This window comes from Poecilia mexicana, unplaced genomic scaffold, assembly GCF_051168715.1.
Source record: "Poecilia mexicana isolate PSO_F unplaced genomic scaffold, ASM5116871v1 scaffold_7, whole genome shotgun sequence".
Lineage (NCBI taxonomy): Eukaryota > Metazoa > Chordata > Actinopteri > Cyprinodontiformes > Poeciliidae > Poecilia > Poecilia mexicana.
Genome location: NW_028263376.1, coordinates 2,948,472 through 2,970,794, shown reverse-complemented (window position 1 = coordinate 2,970,794; position 22,323 = coordinate 2,948,472). Strand labels below are relative to the sequence as shown.

Here is a 22,323-nt window from a genome sequence, read left to right as displayed (position 1 = left end):
GATGTGGCTGTGTGTCACAGACATCATAGCCCCACTAACACAAAAACTGCTCCTGAAAAACAGTCCCATATGTAACGCAATACCAGTCACATAAAGAGGTGTGATCTGCATCACTAAACTGAAGTAAGAGGAAAATGATGCATGACTTTAAACATTTAGATATATAAATCAACATGTGTGCATTTGTATTCAGCCTCCTATACTCCACCTGTCTCCAGTTTAGTCTACGTCCAAATCCAGATGTTCAGGGAAATTTCCACAAGTTTGTTTGAGAACATTAGAGAACAGGCCACAGAACATGAAAGCAGGATTATGTTATAAAACAGTAGCCCAAGCTTCAAACATCTCAGACATACCTCCAAAAGACTTGCATCTGTAACAGCATCAACGGTGGTAAAGAAAGGTGCGCTGAATACAAATGTGCCCCAGTCTTTTCACATTTCTGTCTGAAAGGAGTTCCTTCACAATTGTGCACTACTATGCGTTTGTCTATCACATATAATCACAATAAAACACATTGAGATTTGTGGTTTTAACATGGAAAAAAATGACCAAATTCAAGGGACATGAAAGCTTTATTAAAGCAGTGTAAACTTAGTTTGACCATTTCTCCCAGACAGTTTTACTCAATGATACTTTGAATTGGGTATTTTCATTTTAAATAAAGCAATACAACTATGAATGCAAGTGTTGAGTCACTCATAAAACATCTTTAAGAAGGGAGAGAAGAGTCATTGTTTTCCCACCTTTGTATGTCAGGGAAAGAAAAAGGGAAAAAATCAGTGCAGATGACGACGCCCAACAGCAGCTCTAGGCGGTAAGCAATTATGAATGATGACGGCTTGTTTCCTTTCTATGCAACTTCAGCCACATGGCCACTAACAACACACAAAACAAAACATACTGCATTTCACCAAGTCTTACAATTCAGGGCAGCTTCAAATCAAACCTTAACCAAACTATATTTGCTGCCTGGTAACCCCATTTTTGCTTACGTGTTCTCCGTCCGACCTCACATAAAAACATGCAATTCAACTGTTAGTACCAATTCACAGGCAGTAGCTAAGCACATATTACAGTAAAAACATGTTGACTGACATACAGACACATAAAGGCATTAATAACCCAAGCGAACACACAAAATGTCAAACGAAATGTAAAGAGACCACCCATGCATATGGCATACAATCACTTTAATAAGCTTTTAGTATTTTGTGAAAGGCAGTGATTACTATCAATTTTAGTTTGTTGCCATCTTTTGTGTTATTAGTAACTATGGGGAATAATAAGGAATAATGAATGTCTGTAAAGAGAAAACACTACTGTTAAATTTTATTACATCAAAACAAAGCCACACATTTATATAGCAGAAGAATAATTTCTTTTCTGAATGGAATTAAATAATCTGATTAATTGTGATGAATCGATTAATGAAATAACAAATTTAGTAAATCAAACCAGAGGTGGAAATTAGCACCCGCCACTGGCCAAATGCAGGTAAAAAATATGAAGTGGCGTGTAAATTGGAGCAACACACCCCATTGAACAGAAAAAAGAAAAAGCTGCTTTCAGTTTGAACTTCTGTCCAGGGGAGGACTGACCGTCTGGAGTCCAGACTGATGCACAGACTGTTCATATGTGCATCAGTCTGCACATGTGGATTGTCATAATTCAACAAAAAATAGTAAATGAAATATAATTTTTATGACCACAACAGCCCATTGGTTGATTTTATTGATGGACATTGGGCTTATCCAATGAAATCCCTCAGTCCTCCCCTCCAAGGTTATAAAAAGTGTCATTTCAGCTAACCAGAGTCTGAGAAAAGTGAGTGAACACAAGATGGGGTGGGTCAGAAAAACTACAACAACAAAAGCTAAAAAGTACATAAGCCCATTCAGAAAAATGTGTCAAACTAACCGATATGTTAATTACCACACAAACTTTGGCCGCTGGAGAAGATTCAGTAAGAGGAGGGAGAATTAGCAATTCAGCAGATTTATTATCGTCGGAGGAGCATGATGAGAGAGACGTGACCAGGAAAAGATTGATGAAGAGTTCAGATTAGCTGCTGCTGCCCGGTAAGGAGTGGAAATGTTCATATAGAGGCAGAGTTTCATGCAGAGAGGAGGGCAGGTGTGCGTGCGTGCGTGCGTGCGTGCGTGCGTGCGTGCGTGCGTGCGTGCGGATGTGTGTGAGAGAGTCCGGGTAGGAGAAGCCAACACTAAGCAGGCAGCCAGAAAAACACTGGGATAACATAGGAATGATGATGGCCCGTGGAATTAATAATGAACACGTTTTGAGATGTGATCTGGTATTTTGTATTTTTCTCTTTTTATTATCTTTTTATTATCTTTTATGTTCTTTTATAATCATTATTCTTTTTATTATCTTTTTATTATCTTTTCTTTCTTTGTTTGATAAAACTTATTCTGCTCAGATTATTGTGCTCATACGGATCACGTGAACAGGGCGTGCTTAGCTCTGGTTGACTTGGGTTGGGCTCTGATTGGTCTGCTGGTTCACGCTCTCAGCCCATGATTGGCTCATGGTCAGAGAGCGGCTACCTCTGATTGGATGGCTCGCCTGCAAGGATGGAAATGGCCATTCCCCCTTTGCACGCAGGCATCCCTTTGTTTAAGAGATAAAATACGAAAAAGCCCGCGGTTTGAGTCAGAGTCTGCTGTGGATCGCGTTCGAATGCCCAGCTACGTTGATGCTACCGCTCTATCTCTAGGCCGAAGGCTCTCCGGCCAAGTTTCACGAGGTAAGCGCTGACAACCTGAATGAATCGAGCATCACGTGTTTAGTCATAGAGTGTTTTGTACTGTATTCTGTGGGGAATAAATCGAGCATATTTGTTCTAGCAGTAACAGTGTTTGATGCATGTTATTTTGCTGTATTCTGTGGGGAAATAAATCGAGCACATTTAATTCTAGCAGAAACAGCGTTTGGTTTTGTTATTGCCGCCGATCTCCTTCGACCCTGATTTAAAATTTCATAAAACATTTTGGCGTCACGATTACAGGATTTTAAAGGGGACTGCGGCAAATATGTTTAACATGTTTAAGAGAAAGAATAAAAATAAGAGTAAGTATGACGTTGGGAAAAAAGTTGAAATAATCCCTGGCTGGGATCAGCCTCACCAGGATGTAGCGCAGTGTTTGCGCGAGGGGGGGGGGGGGGGGGGCGACCCGAGCCGTGGGGAGATGCGCTGCGGGAAGCTGAGCCGATGGAGTTGTTAGCTGTTTTGCAAAGCATTGAGGTGGAGGCCAAAAGCCCTGTTGCCGGATTGCAAAGGCGTATGTGGGCTTGCGCAGCCGCTTGGAAAAAGCAGCGAGAGATTAATAAAGAAGCGCAGGCGCAGCAGTTGAAAGATAGACAGGCCTTAGCAGATGCATTAGCCGCAGAATCGTCACATAAGCAACATGTGCAGCTGTTGAATAACCGGTTACAGCAAATGACTGAGTTAGCTGAGAGAACTGTGGTTCAGGTAGCTGCACTGAAGAAGCAACAGAAACTTAGAAGGAAGCCCCGGCAACCTTCGCCAAAAAATGTTCGTGCGTTTGTTGCTGGTTTAACTGCAGAATGGGACCCAGAGAAATGGGATGGAAATATTTCGGGAGATGAGACAGATTATATTCGGGAGGAGGGGGAAGATGCTTGTGGGGGAACACCGAACACCCCCCTTCGCCCTCTGCTGGACCTGAAACCTGTTCGTCGCAGGAGGCAGGAACAACGACACCTACCGGATGTGCGGCAACAGCGCAGGGACAATGCGGGGCAGCTTGTAGTGGACGCTCAGGGAAATCCAGTGTATGCCATGGTAGCGGCTCCTCAGCCTGATCCCATTTACCGTACCATTGTAGAAGATTACACACAAGAAGAAGTGTCACATTTAACGCGCAGACTGCGGCAGCAGAATGGGGAGCCGACAGATTTGTGGTTAGCACGGATGTTGGATGAAGGGGCCTCACAAGTGGAAATAGATGCAGTTGATGGGATGTCTTTTGCAGGATTGTCTACCGAGGGAGCAATAAATTCTAATTATCGCCAAGAGGTAAGACAAATGCCAGAAACAGCATCATTGTTTGTGGTATGGGCAGCCGCCATACAAAACCAATACGCCGCATTTACTGACTGGCCAGAAATCACTGGAAATTGGATCACGCTAAGAGAATGTACACAGCGTTTGACTCGATTGTGTGTGAGAGATGCGTTGGTAGTGGGCATGGCTGATCAATATCAAAGCTTAGCAGTTCCAAAAGCCGTGCGGGATCAGCTGATTCGTACTGCACCCCCCCCATTACCGAGCAGCAATGCTAACCGTGATGCTAGGCGATCCAGGTGCTTCTATGTCTGACATCAAGAATCGTATAGGGGAGTTAGGAGCCCTGGGGAATTGGGAGGAGCCACGAAGAAGGGATGACCATCAGAAAGGATCCCGTAGCCCGCACAGGGATGGGCTAAGACCAGGACAGGGACCGTCCAGATCTGCGTACTGGAGAGCACTGATTCAGACAGGGGTCTCTCCCTCTGAAATAGATGGACTTCCCACAGAGGAATTAAAGAAGAAATGCCATAAAAAAGGATTGAAGGTAAGTTGCACAAGATATTCTGAATTTCCAGGACTGCATACTTTGGCACAAAGTCTCCGCGACGTCGTCCAGGAGTCCATGAGTGAAGCACGTGGATCTGAGTCGGTAGGACAAATGCAGTCGGTTGGGCCCTTTAAGAAAAAGATCATCGCTGAAATTTTGGACCCAGAATCAGGATCATCTGAAGAAGGGGAAATACACCTGCGGACTGTTAAAAAGAAAAAGAAGGGCAAAAAAGGTAGGAATAAGGATAGGAGACATTCAGCCCTGTATCCTGACCTTGCACACCTGGAAGAACGGATGAATGGATTGTTGAAAGAGTCACTCCGGAAGATGAGTGATAAACATGACTTGACCAATTGGAAACCAAATCTAGCGCAAGCGGTGGCCCAATTGAATAACAGGCCAATCGCACCAGGGGTAACACCACTAAACCAAATGAACACTGTCCATAACACCCCAGATAAAGAACCTATCAAAATGTGGAAGATTGATGAAAGGGCAGAACTTCCTATCAGAGCTACCCCAGGCTCCGCAGGGTTGGACTTGAGAACATTGGAACCCATGACCCTAATACCTAATCAGGTTCAAGTTGTAAAAACAGGGCTCGGGTTACATATTCTACCGCGGTCAGGATTGTCCTTAAAAGGATTGACCATTCAGGCTGGGGAGAATTGGGTGTGGTGTGTCGCCACCAAGGCGAAAGTCCCCTGGTATTACAAAAAGGAGACAAGATTGCACAGTTGCTACTGAAACCGTGTGACATGTCAGAAGTTCAGGAAATCTCTCCACCCACTGAGATAACAGTAAGGAGAAAAGGGGGCTTTGGTTCCACAGATAAACCTGGGGCAAAGGTTTGGGTGAGACAGGAAAATGGTCCACCAGAAGCCGCATAAATCATTGCCCAAGGCAACGATGCAACTGTATCAATATTATATTTAGGAGAAGAGAAGTGGTTGAATGTGCCTGTGTCAAAATGTTAAGAGAAAACTAATCAGTATTTTTCTGTTGTGTGTTATAGCAGTGCTAATTGTCATTTCAGCTCCATACTCCCATGACGCCGGCGGTGACGACGTCCGCCATCATGGGAGGCGCCGAGGAGGATGTACCGGCTGCGAAGTCATCGTGTGTCGTGCCTTGGTCGCCATGGTACTGCTGACGATGTCCCGCTTCCGGGGAACAGAATGATTCCAGTCTCTAAGATTCGACTGTGGTGGGAAAGCAGTACCCATGACCGGAGCCAGGATAATTTCACTTGTGCAGCACATACCAGATGTCTGATTATGTGAACAGTGTTATTCAAGGTCACCCATGCCTATTGTCACCAAAGGATGTACACTACGGATTCAATCGCGTGTACCGATGTGTCAGTATCATTCTGACACCGACCGACGACTCATGTGCACGGAGAGGACGTGAGTGGTATGACAATTTTAGGTGGAGCTGGAACACTGATGGGAGTATCCAATGCGGTGGATAACGAGGTTATCCGCACGATGCTGTCCAACACCGGACAACATGCAGCTAAGTTGATGGAGCAATCATCAGCACATCACTGGTGGGATATTTTTAATGGACATACCCCCAATCTTAGCTTTGATTGTATGAAAGTTACTTTGCGAATTCGGGATACAGGACTAAAGTGATTATCAAAGACCAAGGGGTGGAATGATCTGGTATTTTGTATTTTTATCTTTTTATTATCTTTTTATTATCTTTTATGTTCTTTGATAATCATTCTTTTTATTATCTTTTTATTATCTTTTCTCTTTGTTTGATAAAACTTATTCTGCTCAGATTATTGTGCTCATACGGATCACGTGAACAGGGCGTGCTTAGCTCTGGTTGACTTGGGTTGGGCTCTGATTGGTCTGCTGGTTCACGCTCTCAGCCCATGATTGGCTCATGGTCAGAGAGCGGCTACCTCTGATTGGATGGCTCGCCTGCAAGGATGGAAATGGCCATTCCCCCTTTGCACGCAGGCATCCCTTTGTTTAAGAGATAAAATACGAAAAAGCCCGCGGTTTGAGTCAGAGTCTGCTGTGGATCGCGTTCGAATGCCCAGCTACGTTGATGCTACCGCTCTATCTCTAGGCCGAAGGCTCTCCGGCCAAGTTTCACGAGGTAAGCGCTGACAACCTGAATGAATCGAGCATCACGTGTTTAGTCAGAGTGTTTTGTACTGTATTCTGTGGGGAATAAATCGAGCATATTTGTTCTAGCAGTAACAGTGTTTGATGCATGTTATTTTGCTGTATTCTGTGGGGAAATAAATCGAGCACATTTAATTCTAGCAGAAACAGCGTTTGGTTTCGTTATTGCCGCCGATCTCCTTCAACCCTGATTTAAAATTTCATAAAACAAGATGTTTTTAGTAATAAGAATAATTGTGAATTTCAATAGAAAACATAATAAGTAACAGGAAAAAATAGAACAGTTAGAACGCGGCTATTGATGCCATTTAAAAATGTTTAAAAAATTACTAGACACATCTTGAATAAATACTATCTGGGGGACTTGTAGCCAAAATGTGAAAATGTTCAACATAGGAAATGACTGCAGAGTTTCCCCCAGAAAACTTGCTAAGCCCGGTGGTGGGGGCGTCGAGGCGGTCCACCGTGTTTTTGTATTAAGAGATGTTAAGTTGACAGAAAATATTAAAGTATTACTGTGTAATTATATGTTACAGGAAAACATCTCCAGTGAAATGCTATTTAAACCTGCAACTAGTCTAAAAACAACAAATTTGCACTTCTGTTTAATCCAAATTAAGTCAACAGCTCCGTCAGGCCCCCAAGAGCTTCAGGGGCCCCATAAATCCTAATATTTTAAAACAGACCACAGATACATAAATGTAACAATTGTTTATTGAGATTATCTATACTGTTAAAACTTCATTCAATTTCAGCATACATAAATTAAAAGATTTTAAATTGTTTAACATTTAAATGCAAGATTTTAAGGAGCTGGCAAGTTTACTTTGTAAAACTTCAAACAATATTCATAGTTAGAATGTTTTGTTACCATAGCAACAATCTGATGCTGTGAGTTTAATCTTTGAATTTACAAATACAAATTAGTAAACTGCGATTATAACTTATTGCTTTTTAGGCTGGCCAATTACACTACTCCCTTCTCCCATATTTCACTAAATCTAACACAGAAGCTGTTAGAGGTGCTGATGATTTTAGCAGCTAGAGGGGCCCCTAAGTCAAAGTCTGCGCAGGGCCTCATGCAACCTTGGACCAGCCCTGCATGATGAGTTAAATCTGCTACACTGCGCAGAGATACGCAACAAACGGGAGTTTTGGCTTTAGTAGCTCTTCCATTTCGTGTCTGTTGAGTTTTAATTGTCACAGAAACTATTCTGGTTGGTCGAGTTCATGGGACTCCACCGTGCCCGATGGTCACGAGTTTCTCAGATCTCCGTGCGGCCGTGCGCATTAACTCTAAGTAGACAACACATTTGATATGGTTTGATGCATCGTGTAACTGGAAAAATAATAATAAAATAATATAAAATCAGCGTGATGCGTGACTCCGAGGAGAGCGCGAAAGCTCCTCACCGGGCTGAACCTGCATGATGTGGTTAGCGCTGCTCGTTATCCACAAAAGCTCTGGCCAACGGGGACCACAGACATAAACTTTACAGTGAAGACAGACAGAGCCACACGCTGGGCAGCGTGTTGAGATGTAAACGCCCCATATAATTGTTCGTTCACAAAGATAAATCATTCTCACTGCTCCACAATGCGCACCTCTGAATACGCTACAAGTTATTCCTGCGGTTCACATAGAGTTGCACAACCAGAGCTAACGCGACGGGGTTTAAACTCTTACCTAGAGTTCTCCAAAGGATCATAATTCCACACAGTAGGTTGATGTAAATATTCATACAGGTCAGCCTGTGTTCAGTTTGAGTGAAAGGAGGCGCACGCGATCCCGCTGAGGTAAAGCAGCGGCAGCGAGCGAGGCAAAGCGCAGAGGCGCCAGAGGTGTGATTGGTCCGCGTGCTGTCGGGTTTAAATGTATAAACTATAAACCTATCATTTAGGAATAAATCTGCTCTGCTAGTGAAATGCTCAGAGCAACAGAGACGCTTGCAGCCTGGCATTAAAAAAAATAAAAAAATTTTTTTTTCTATTTATTTTCCTCGAAACGTAAACAAGCAACGCTTAGCCTGGCAGCGAGGCTAGTAAAGCATGGCGGGCCGCCAGGCTTATAATACACTGGGGGAAACCCTGGACTGCAAGAATATTAGGATTGTGTACTTAAAGTTTGCTGTAGTAATTATTTCAAATTAACTTATTGAACTCCACCTCTGTTCAGGTGTCCATGCTTTGTAATTTTAAATTAGTCTGTATACTTATAAATGTATGGTAAACTTATTGTCAGTAAATCAGTTTTTATATAGTTAAGAATAAATCAATTAGTTTATATAATTTGCTTGTACTGGTGGGGTTTGTAATTGAAAGAGGAAAAAAAAAAAAAAAAAAACAGTGGCTGCTGAAATGTCTGAGTGGCCGGTAAAAAGTTTTCTCTACCAGCCACTGTGGCTGGTGGAGAAAAATTTTAATTTCCTCCCTGAATCAAACAGTTAACTGCAGCATACAGACTCTAAAAATGCAACTGGATAAAAGGGCAACACAGTGAGAGAAGTAACTAAGCCAAAACTGTATTAAAAAAAAAAAAAAAAAACTTTTTCAATAAATATGACCCAGAACTCAACAGGCATCGTTTAGCCTGATTCAAAATCTGTTAAAAAAAATCTCATATTAAGCACCTTATCCAATCAATTAGTTAATTCACAAAGTAATCAACACATCAGCCTCACACTGTATTCAAGCTTCAGAGGAACCTAAAAGCTACGCCTTGATGACACAGTGCCTCATTTATTGGGGTGAACCAAATGAAACACAAATGAGTCACTCGTATATGTTCCTCTTCCCACAGATAGATGCTTTTGGTTTGCACAATCACACAGACCAAACAAAAATGCCTGGGTTTGAACGCCGCGGCAGATTGACAAATCTGAGCTGAGTAAAGAGAAGGGAGGCAATGTTTGACCAGTTGTGACAACTTCAGATGATCTAATATGTCCTGCATATGTAAACATAAAACAGGCCAAAACAAAGGCAGAAGTTGAGATTTTATGTTTAGCATCAGCTTTCTTTCACAGGATCCATCAGATGTTTGAATATGTGTAAATTAGCATGAAGAAACCAATGAGGAGTAAGTAGGAAGTACATTAGGAAACAGAGGATACTGACTTACTGCATGTAAAGAATGACTGCAGCAGTGCACCTTGGGCATGCACAAATGGCAAGACTAATTGTTCCACAAACAGGATGACATGGGTGGAGCTTTCTGTGGGGGCCTGTTAAGCTACAACCAATCTCCATCAGTGGGCTTGTCTCTTCCTTTCTTGCACTGCAGCAGTACAAGGAAAAAAATGAAATAAATGGCTAAAGAAAAAAAAGGTTGAGGGGAATGGTAAGCAGTTCACACAGCCCCTTATACTGGCCCTCCACAGACAGACACAGAAAAAGAAGCTAGATGGCGGACAGAAGCTGAGTCTTTGAGAGCGTTTAAGTAGCCCTCTGAAAGCAGGGCAAGTCTGCACAACGGCCAAAAGATGGGAACATGGCTCTTTGAAGAACGCAGGACAAATTGAAAATCAAACGACTTTATTGATCTCCCTCTTTTTAGGGTCCATGTTTTTGAAGCATTAAACTTAATCTATTCCCAAATAAAAACCCTGCTGCACTGGCAAGAAAGAAATTTGTACATCTCACATGGTAACATACATTAAAGCATTAGAAATAGGGCTGTGTAATAATATCGATTTTGCGATATATATCGATATTTTCTTTCCTAGAAAAAAATTGATATTCATCCGTAAGTATTGTAACATCCAACTGTCACCCTGCTCACTCACTGCTTGCATCACTGGGAGAGTGATTAGGTCATCCAGCCACCAGTGTCGCTGTAGAGCAGGGATGTCAAAATTCAAAATACACAAGGGGCCAAAATTCAAAATACACTTAAGGTCGCGGGCCAACCAGGATAAACATTTATTTAACACACTTAAAACTTAATGTTTTTGGAACATAAATATGAATAAAAACAGCCCTGCCAGCATGCCTAGGTGGGCCCCATGTGGGGAAAAGGAGGGCAGGCCATATGGGTCCCATATGGGTTTGTCCGCGGGTTCCACGATGGCCCCACATGGGTTTGCCCATGTAGGGCCACAGCCCACATGGGCCCTATATGGTGGTGGCCCACATGGGTTTGTCCATTTAGGGCCCATGTAGGGCCCATGTGGGGCCTTCGTGGAACCTGCGATGGCCCCTCGTGGAACCAAGCCCTCCTTTCCCCCACATGGGGCCCAACTAGGCATGCTGGCTGGGAGACAGGAATATTAAATTTAAACATTAAATCACTTATACAGTATTTATTATTTTTGCTCTAAATAAAAAATATCTTGTTAAATTATACAACTTAGATCTTAACTTAAACAACTTAACATTAAAATAACATTCAAATTCCTTTGTTCCTATGTCAATGTATATATTAAAAAAGTAAACTTAAATATCCCAAAAGATTTTGCTCTCCTTAAAAATATCTCCTGTCAAAAGTAGAGATATGAACATGCTACAACACCTGGAAATATACACTACATAAAATATGTACTTTCCAGAAATAACAATTCTAATCATTCCGTTTTCTTTGCTCTTATGACTCTGATTTGATCATTTGCTCTGATCGCAGCCAGACACCTGGCATCTTTTTTTGGCAACAAGTTGGTTTATGTTTGTTGTGAAGTCCTGTGTTATGGAGATTCTCAGGATGGACTGCAGGTGGTCATCAGTGAGACGACTTCTGTGTGCTGTTTTGTTAATCTTCATCACTGAGAAGAGCTTCTCACACAGATATGTGCTCCCAAACATGCACAAGGTTCGAGCCGCATGAAGACTGAGCTGGGGCATTGCTGCAGGGATAGAGTGAATGAACTGTGCGGGCCCAGCAGTGTCATACTTTGCCTTCAGTGTCCCATTACACTGCAGCTCAATCAGTTCCATCTGAATCTGCGCAGGTGCAGTTTCAACATCAACGGCAAATGGGTTGCGAAGCAACTCAAAACTTTTTTTGTGTGCTTCAAAGTCACTAAACCGCCGTGCGAACTCAGCGCGTAGTGTGCTCAGTTTGTCGGCAAAGTGCGTTTTGGGAAACACAGTTGTGCTGACTTGGCTCAACATTACTTGGCAACAGGGAAAGTGAGGCAAGTTGCATTGTTGCATTTGTGTCTCCCATAAAAGCAGCTTCACTTGAAACGCCTTCACCACGTCATATATGTCAGTGATCATGCGGTCACGTTCCTGGAGCTGCAGATTTAAGGCGTTAAGATGAGCTGTTACGTCAGCCAGAAACGCCAACTCGCACATCCATTTTTCATCTCTCAAAAGGGTGGAGTCTTTTCCTTTACTGTCCATGAACTTACAGATTCCGTTGCTGAGCTCAAAAACTCTGTTGAGAACTTTTCCCTGACTTAGCCAACGCACCTCTGTATGATAAGGAAGGTCAGCAAATTCTGAATCCATCTCCTGCATAAAGGACCGAAACTGCCGATGATTTAACCCTTTAGCTCGGATAAAGTTTACGGTTTGCGTTACAGTTCTCATTACATGGTCCATTTTCAGGACTTTGCCACATAGTGCTTCCTGTTGTATGATGCAGTGATATGCTGTTAACTCACCAGTACAGTTCTCCTCCTGCATCTTCACTCGCATCCTTCCCACTAGTCCACATTTTTCACTGCACATAGCTGGTGCTTCATCAGTTGTAAGTCCAATAAGTTTGTCCCAGGGCAGTTTCATGTCGGTTACACTTTGGCATACGTTTTCAAAAATGTCTTTTTCAGTCGTTGTCCCGTGCATCGATTTAATGTCCATTACTTCCTCTGTTACGCACAAATTGAAGTCCACTCCTTGGATGAAGATAGCCAGTTGGGCAGTATCAGTCATGTCGATACTTTCATCCACAGCAAGAGAGTAGGCAATGAAGTCTTTGCTTTTTTCACTCAACTGTGCTCTTAAATCAGTGGCCATCTCACAAATTCGATCAGTAACCGTATTTCTACTCAGGCTTATATTTGCCAGCATCTGCTTTTTGTCTGGACATAAGACATCGAACACCTTGATCATGCAGCTCTTCAGAAATTCTCCCTCCGTAAATGGCCGGGCTGATTTGGCGATCTCCTCTGCCACGATAAAACTTGCTTTCACAGCAGCTTCACTTTGAGATTTTGCACGGGTAAAAAATGTCTGCTGGAGTGTCAGATTATTCTTTAACTCTTCTGCTTTCTGTTTCTTCTGCTCTGCATCCAGGTCTTTCAGGTTATCCTTATGTTTTGTCTCGAAGTGCCGTCTTAGATTGAATTCTTTAATTACAGCCACATAAGCGCCACAGCCTCCCATCGGTTATTAAAGGCTCTGTTTTCAGAATCAACTTTTCTCTTCGCCATTGTGAGGGGTATCTTCAGCTACCAGCTATCTGCGCAATATCTTGTAATAGCAAGACTGAATGGACGCGGGAGGTGCGCAGCAAGGCAGCTGAAGCGTTGCATTGTGGGATGTGTAGTTCTGTTCAGTATTGTGTTATCAGCGCGGCAGTGACTAAAACGTCAGAATATGACGTATAGGGATGAGACAGCATTGTTCATATCGACGGGCCATTAATGACAATAATGTAAAATGGTCTTGCGGGCTGGATATGATTACACGGCGGGCCGGATGTGGCCCGCGGGCCGTGAGTTTGACACATGTGCTGTAGAGCATTTCTGCCAAGTTACCCGCCTAGTAGATACTTGATTTACACAGAACTGCAGGCAGTGTAATGGCGGCAAATACCCAAGAGGATGAGGCTAAAGAGCAGATGACCCGCTACAGGGAGGCAGATCTCTTGGAAGTAAAAGAGGATCCACTGGTTTGGTAGAAGGAGCACCAATATGAGTATCCACTCCTGTCACACCCTGCTAAAAGGTACCTCTGCATCCCTGGCACCAGTGTATCCTCAGAGAGAGTCTTCTCTACCGCTGGAGATATCATCACTACAAAGAGAAGTGCACTTCTCCCAGAGCACGCTGATCAGATTCTATTTCTAAACAAAAATCTGAGGAGAATGTAGCTCACTTGGTCTGCAGAGTAGACTTTCTGTTCAGAGTTCACTTATTATTCAGGGTCTATCTACAGGCCTTAAGCTGCTCTGCTAAGATGGGTGCATTTGAAGTTAAATGTTCTTCATTACTTGAATTATAGACTGTTTTGGAGAAGTCATATTAAAGTTTACTTACCAAGCACTTAGAGCGATTCCTTCAGATGTTAAGTGTCAAGGTTAAAAAGGTATCAAACTATTCAGTGCAGGGTACTTGGTGCACTTTATTTACTTTACAAATACATGTAAGCTACAGTTTGTACTGTTTCAATTAAAAGAAACATGTTTTCTCACAACTTCTTTCATTCATTTTGTCCAGCTGTCAACTTTAAGTCTGTGTCCATGTCCAACCAGAGCCAGGTTTGTGTAGTTGGTGCTTTTAATCAGTTTTCAGTTAAATTAATTCAATCCAAGTCTATGACACTCACAAAATGTCACCAAAATCACTCTGTCCCTCTAAAATCTTTCAGAAAATCGCAAAAATGTGTTGAATTGTATTGTTTGCTGAATATCGCAATATATATCGTATCGTGAGCAGAATATCGTGCAACGTATTGTGAGATTATTGTATCACTACAGTCCTAATTAGAAATTAGGGCTGTAGTGAAATTGGGGATGCTCCAATCAGGTTTTCTGCTACTGATTCCGATACTGATCACCAATGAGGCCGATCTCTGCCGATCACCTGGATTGATACTATCAGCAGTGCATACGGCGGTTCAACAACGAGAACAGAACCAGCATCTTACACTGCTAGCTCGAAGACTTAAATTATCTTTCAGGTTATTTGTTTAGCTTTCCGAGCGTGATAGTAATCCGGGTGAGTGTTGGTAGCTGTGCGCTGCTTCACTGGCTGCTCCAGATGTCCATTTTCCTGCATTGAGCCTTGATGTAGCCAAACTCTGTCAAATGCTTGTTTTTTTAAATGTCACATTAGATTTGTTGTGTAGATGCATTTTGATGTGCTTCACCCCAAGGTAATTTTCCACCGTAACACGCAAACTTCCCCGTTCACTCTCGGAGTGTTCAAGTTCCACACCACATGCTTATGATTTGTTGCCGTGCACCTGCGCAGTGTGAAGGAAAGAGGAAATAAGCTGCACATGCAGGCTGCGAAGTGAGATACAGGTGATCGGCAACAAGAGACCGTGATCGGCGATCACTGATCATACACTTTTTCACGTTTATCGGCCAATTATGATCGGTGGCCGATCGATCGGCACACCTCTAATAAACAATTATTATGGGCAATATAAAACAATGTTAAAATAAGAATATCTTTTTAGTTTCCTCTTTTTTCTTAAGAAATAAAAAGATTATTATAATTCACATATGTCTACAGAGTTTTATATTTTTGCTTGTGCACACAATCTTGGCCAGTAAAACTGATTCTGATTTTATCCTATTTTTAAAGGAAGTTTTACTGTTTGATGTAAATTTATTGCCAGCAAATCTTTGCAGATATTTTTGAAAATCATAAATGATGCATGAATTTTGTTTACCCCAAACTCTTTCCTTTTTCTCAAAAAAACAAAAAAAAAAAACTGAAATCAAACTCATACTTTTCCAGATATTGACTTCAATCTGCATCAAAAGACTTCGAAGTTTAAAAAACAACAAAAACAACAAACTAAATAGTTTTACCAAATACCAAAGTTCAATATTTTGGAGAGGCTTTCTATTTTAAGACAACATAAACAGCAATTTCAGTCGTCTCAGTTTTTCATCTTTAAAATCAAGAAAGCCATTGTTTATCTAAAGGTAATAACAGCAGTGAGTAAAACTTTCAGTTTGATTTCAATTAGTAAGAAAAAAATAAGAAAAAGAAACATTAATCCCCATTTGTTACTAATTTTTGTTACATTTGTTACATCATATTCAGCCTGCATGCAAACAGGCACAATCCAGCTGGTCATTTGTCAATGTTTTTTGTGGTAAGAGGGATTTAACTTTCTCAAACAATTAGTACCAAATTTGTAAAAACACAAAAATGAATTCATAAACCTTCTTCCTTCTGTGTTTGTTTGGTAATTCCCATGTTGCTAAAACAGTGGTGGATCAATGCCATGGTAGTTTGTGCTCACACACATACAAAAATGCGATTGTGGAATAGCAGGGGCGTGACTGGTTAGAGTGGTGTGTTTTATGTGTGACCCGACAAGCCAACGGGCGTTACTGAAATCAAACCAAATATTATGAATTTTAGCAACTGACTTGAAGCTGTACCTGTGACTCGTATAAAGGTAGGTGCGCTATTGGCTCTGTTCATCTCCATTACAAAATCAGAGGTGCATTGGCTTCCCCTGGTTATTCTCTGGTCGCTTACACTGATATAAAGAAAAAGAGACTATAACTTGAACAAAGCTCTCAGTTTTAGTCAATCCAGTTTCTTGTTAAGAGCTAAAATGAAGAGGGAAGAAGAAAGATTTTCACGTTTTACTCACAGTATGCTAAAAAACAATTAGCATTATTAGCATAGCTAGCTTAACTAAGTAAACAAAAGTCTATGTAAAGAAAATAAATTACCTTAAATGTGAAATTGTCCACATAGTCTCAACATTTCCAAACCATGCATTTTCCTTAGCAAACACAGGTTGATAGCTTGAAAGGACAAACAGTGCAGGTTTGCTGGAACACCTTCTACCTTTCTGTTATCTGCTGAAGCTTTGCTCCATGTCACAGCCTAAATATAAAATCTGTTTCCTTTTAAACGGCCAACTACATTTCTGTGTGTTCTCTGAAACTGAAAACAGTGACAATTTCCACACCACAGAGCGTTGTTGATTGTAAAACTATTTCATTTTTCAGCATCCATATCAATTACTAATGACGACCAATCAGGCTGATAATCATTAAAGGTAAAGGTAATTTTATTTACCGGACCCGGCTCCCTGCCTCCTGGTTCTTCACCCACCCTGGTTGAGTAGATTTTTGTTTGGACTGGTTTTTTTTTTTTGTTTTTTGTTTTCTGGACTCTAGTCCCCCATCCAGCGCCCCTCCACCCACCCTTGTTGGATTTGGACTCTTTTGTTTTGCCCTTGAGGAGGGGGTACTGTTATGATCCGTGTTTCTGTATATTTCTTTTTAAGGGTTTTCTGTGTTCAGTTTCTGTCCTGTGAGTCTCTGTCTCTGCGTCTTCCCCGTTGATTGCTTCCCAGGTGTGTCTAGTTACCTGATTAGCCTCCCTGTGTATTTAAGTCCACCTGTTGTCTCTGGTCGGGTCCTTGTCAAATGTATGTCGTATGTCATTCGTCTGCTTGCCACCACAGTCGAACTGTAAAGTCCTGTGTTGGTTCAGCTCTCGTTTTCAGTCCACTGTGTTTCAGTTGCTATCGGTAATTGCTGTGTGCTATCTTTCTGCCGTGCTGCCTGATCTGGACTGTTTTGAGTTTCATTTAATTCATTATCACCATTATCTGGGTCTCAGCGTTCATCCTCACCACAACCACCCACAAATCCTGACAGCAACTCTTAGATGTCTCCCTGGTCCAACACACTTGAATCCAATAGCTAAATCACCTTCTAAATGCAGTCAAGTTCTTCAGAGTCTTGATAATGACCTCATTATTTGACTCTGGTGTGTTGAAGTTGAGACGCATCTAAAAGTTGCAGGAGACCGGCCCTCAAGGCCTGGAGTTAACCACCCCTGGTCTTGTCATTTGTACACAAACTTCTACAAAGGAAAAAAAAAAAAAAAAGACTGTACACTAAGAATTTAAGCCGTTTTATAGTTAAGCCCTGATTTATCCCGTTTAATTTTAAATCACTCTGGCAAATAAGTAATGAAGAAATGAATCGGGCTGTAACCCACAGGCACAGCTTTTTCCCGGCTTTGCTCTCCCACCCACTTTTTTGAGAATGACATAACTTCAGACCTCTGCTCTTGTGCTTTAGGATGGATAAGAGCTTCTGTAAGCTGATGAAAGTATGTACGCTGAAAAGTACAGTCCAATTTTAAACATATACCGTCTGGAAAATGTCTGGCTCACAAGGAGCCTAATTTTTCTGCATGATGTTATTCCCCAACACTGCTGTATTAGCCTTCCAGGGCAGAAAAAAAAAGCACACAGTCTGTCATCAATTGGCTTTCACAAGCGGACGGAGGATCCGCAAAAAAACCCTAATATTTTTCAAGAAGAAACAATAGTGAAGAAATTCTAACATGTTCTAAAGATGTTGGATCACTATTGACTAAAACGTCTTTGATAAATTATTGCACATGGTATCAAAAAAAGGACAGCACAAGACTTTTAAACATTAACTATGTTTCCTATCAGGCTACCATCAGTAATGGTTGTTTTATCACAAAATATGCAATTAAATTTAAATTTGCAAGTAAGGGTGAAAAATAACCTTCACAATTAATTTAAAGATAAACGTACTTTCTTCAAACACTGGAATAAATAGGAAAATTTTGTCAAACAATATATGCGGAAATAATTTAAAATTTTTGTGCAAAATGAATCCTACTTTGACCTTTACTACCAAGATTCACTGACTCAATCTACCAGAATGTTGATCCACTTAGTGTTACACTTTTTATAGTTAATCTCTCTGGCTTTTATTTTATTTGTGTCACTAACCGAAAATAAAAAAGAAAATTAACAAAAATGTAAGGCCTTATTCTGTCTTGTTCTTGTAAAACCAACAGAAACAGAATTATATAAATACATTCATTGTGAATTTAAACAAGTACAATAAAAACTCTAAAACTCTGCATTTCTGAGCAGTGTCTCAGCGAGTTCTCTTTTATCCAAGCAGCAAATGCAGCTTTGAGAACTGAGCGCCTACCCCTGGCACGGTACCGCTAGGCTTTGCCAGACCACAACGTTTTGCACAAACCTTGTGATCTATGCCAGTGTTTACCACCACAATTCATTCAGATGTGGAGCTCAGAGAGTTTGTAACTCCATGAGAAGTACACATGTTTCAATCGGTGACCTTAAACGGTGAGGTGAGCCTTTACTGACATTCATCTCATCAAGCACCTTAGGGGATTCGAACAGATCTAATCACATCAGCCACAAGACCAAAGCTCCTACTACACTTCTGCTGGAGCTACACAATTACTTCTCATAAGGAAACCATTAGCTCCTGTTTAGCACATTCACATGAAGGAGGGAGAAGAAAATTGGGATTTATGGGAAGAAAGGAAAGGCAAAAAAAAAAAGAAAGTAATTAGACATGCAAGTACCACAGCATAGTCTTTTCTGAGTGTTGTTCCTGAGTTATTCTTCCCATTTTGGACAGCTTTTGAAACCGTCCACGTTTTACTACTTTGAACACCTGGTGTCTGTTTCATCAAAAAAATAAAATACCACACAAGGAGTGATGCGTTATGTTTGAAACATTTAGGGAAACTGGCTGGTATCACCATTACACTGAGGAAAATTCAGGAGGAAAGCAGAGCATTTGAGTTGTTTTTGTAACAAAAGGACAAATGAGGAGATTTCTAAACTGCCGATGTTCCTAACATGGCAGCACAGATTATGTTGTGGATTTTAAAAAATGTTCCTGGTGCTGTGTAAACTGGTAATTAGATCCATTATTATACCTACAACAGGGTTTAACCCGGTCTAACTCAAATTTAAGACATTTTAAGACCTTTTTTAAGACCATACAATTTAACCTGGATCACCACAGAAATACAAAAGAAATCCAGGAGACCAAAACTGTGGACTTTCTGGGGCTCCAAGCAGCAGCTTTGTCCTTTTCAAAATGCACACAGATCTCTAGCTAGCTCATTAGCTAACTAACATTAGCAGCTTGTTGCCGCTAGTCTCAACCACCTTGAGTCACAGTGAGTGAACATTTCTGCACATAGCTCAAACTTATGCCTGACAGACATGTCCCATGAGAAACGATGTAGAATGAGATTAAATAAACCTGCAGACAAAATTTAAGACCTGAGATTAAGACCTGCAGTTGGCCTTTAATGAATGTGAGACAATTTAGCTTGAGTTTTAGGTAAATGAATTTGAGACTTTTAAATGATGTGTGAACACCATGTGTAATACTTGAATTCTTATCATTGACATAATTTTGATCCATACACTTAACAAAATATAGAATATGCACATGTAAAAGTTGCTTTCAAGTGCTTTTTGTGCAGAACACTTCCATTTCTAAAATGTTTTGCACTCATCACCCGTCTTTAATAAGTGACGGGTGAGTTTGTTTTAATTTCCAAATGACAACTCTCATTTGGGAGTGGATGTATTTGCACATTTGTCTTTCTATTAAGCAAAAGGAAAATGTAGTGGTTCTCTTTCAGCCAGCTGACATGCAATGTGCAGCGACTGGCAATGGAGAGGCAGCCTTGCCCTGCTCTATGCTCCATTCAACTGGAGACAACTCAAGTCACTTTGCACGTTCAGTAGAAGAAACTACAGAAAGGTAGAAAATATTTTAGTAGTTTTGACACCAACCTTTTGAAACCTTGTGACTAATGACTAGTTTGAATATATGGAAGAGACCAGAGAGGACCAAATCTGTTTCATCTCCCTCCGTCTCCTAACGTTGGCCTTCAGCTTTACAGGCAAGAATTAAAATAGTGAAAAGCATTTCAACTGGAACCCTTACTGGTTTTTAATTATTTTCAGTGGTGTATTAATTAATTAGCAAAAGTGGGTCCAATTTTTCAGCTGCATTGATATTCCATGTGTCAAATACACATTTACTCAATATTAATGCTAGCTTAGACTCCAATAATGAAGCGGTCAGATTAAAATAAAACCACAACGCCTCTTGGCATCAAGTAGCAGCAAACTATTACTGAATAGTGACAACTGTTATCACTCATCTCTCTAAACCTATTGTGAACTGGCAACTGCAAATTCATTTTTAACTATGAAGAATGTTTCTGAATGTGTAGTCTGTCTCTCAAGTCTCAAGGGGAAGCATCAACCAGCAGGATCCACTATGTGAGGCACGAACCGCAGAAACAAGAGGCCATGGTTATGGTGGACTTGGCTTGAGCTGTCCTGAACATGCCAAAGCCTGGCGGGAAGTGGGGCTACAGGGAGGGGTAAGATGGCTTTGGGAGCCTGGGGGGGCTGAGGGGAGCTGAAGGGTGAAAGTGCACTTCATCGCAATAATTATAACACAAGACATAATAATCAGACCACTGAAACCTTAGCAGAGTACGATTCCTTTATCATCTTTATTTGTTTTCTTGAAGATGGTGAACTGACAGTCATGATCCACATGATCATAATTTATTAAGTAGAAAATTAAAACAGGGCCTCTGGCGATGAGAAAAATGAAGCCTAGCTTAAAAAAAATCACCTTTAGACATCAAAAGTTAGGGATGGGCTATAATCACTCAAAGGTTATTACAATATTTTTTGGGAATTTATTGCGGTAACAATAAAAATATTTTATGTATTCCAAATAGGGCTGTTGTAAACGAATATTTTAGTAATCGAGTAATCTATCGATTATTCTTACGATTAATCGAGTAATCGGATAAAAAATAAAATAAAATTAAATATTGGTAAATCTGGCATAATACCGGTGTTACTATCAGATATCAATATCAGTCCAATTTTTCATATTTAAGCATCCCTAACAGTTGCTTTTTTGTAGTTTAGAAAACTAACCTGTAACAATAATAGCTCACTTTCTAAGTTAACCAGAAGAAAAGTTATAGAAAAATCTGAAATTATATTGAATTTAATAACAAAGAGGCAGGCTCACAAATGTGCTTATAAAAAATGTCTACAATCCAGCTTTTAGTTTATGTATTCATCTTCAGTGAGTTTAATAGATTAATTAAACTCACCTTGCCACCTAACCTGTCACGCTTTGGGTTTGAAAATACGGGAAATGCCGCCTGGAGTGGGAGGAGAGGGCGAATGAACGAACGTAAGATGGGTGGAGGGGAGGAAATAGACCAGTGGACTGACGAACCGTTAGACCGGGGGACGAACACGGGGGGAAGCAATACGGGATATTTACGACACCTTCACTGGTCACACTCAGAAACTCATCTACCAGCCATGTACGATGCGCTCCGCCACCCGTTTCTTCAGACCGGGATATGAAATTTATTGTGCGGTTCGTCGGTAAAGCTACATTTACACGGTAAGCATCAGCTACTCAGCCGCCCGCCCTGTTCAGGCTATCCGCTCACCTCAGCGCTCTTCCCGCCGTTCGCTTTCAACCAGCAGCCCCGGAGGAGAAATGCTGCCGTACTCCAGGCATTCCCCAGTCATTTTAAGGATGCTTATTGGTTCCCCAAAAACGATAAAAAGTCGGGCATTATCATCAATCAATAAAATCCCCACGGGCCAATCTTGAAGATTGGACTTTATGCCGCTGAGATTTAGCTTTTGTCAACAACTCAGAGGCGGAAGTGAGAGCTCCGCGCAACGCAAATGAAGTCCCGGCCGGAACACGGTGCGCTAACTAATAAAACATAAATTAACGAAGCTTCGAGGCAGGTAAATTTTCCTCGAGGAATTTTAGTAATCGAGGTACTCGAATCATTCGAGGAATCGTTTCAGCCCTA

General features: G+C 41.2%; 1 protein-coding gene and 1 pseudogene across 1 annotated transcript in view; both read right to left on the bottom strand.

The window, feature by feature from the left end:
* The window catches only part of LOC106934148 (vitamin D3 receptor A), a 147,652-nt gene that overhangs the window by 116,531 nt on the left and 8,798 nt on the right, over positions 1-22,323 (bottom strand). The gene's annotated exons all lie outside the window — the stretch shown is intronic.
* LOC148158239 (general transcription factor II-I repeat domain-containing protein 2 pseudogene) overlaps positions 1-22,323 on the bottom strand; it is a 29,342-nt pseudogene extending 7,019 nt beyond the window's left edge.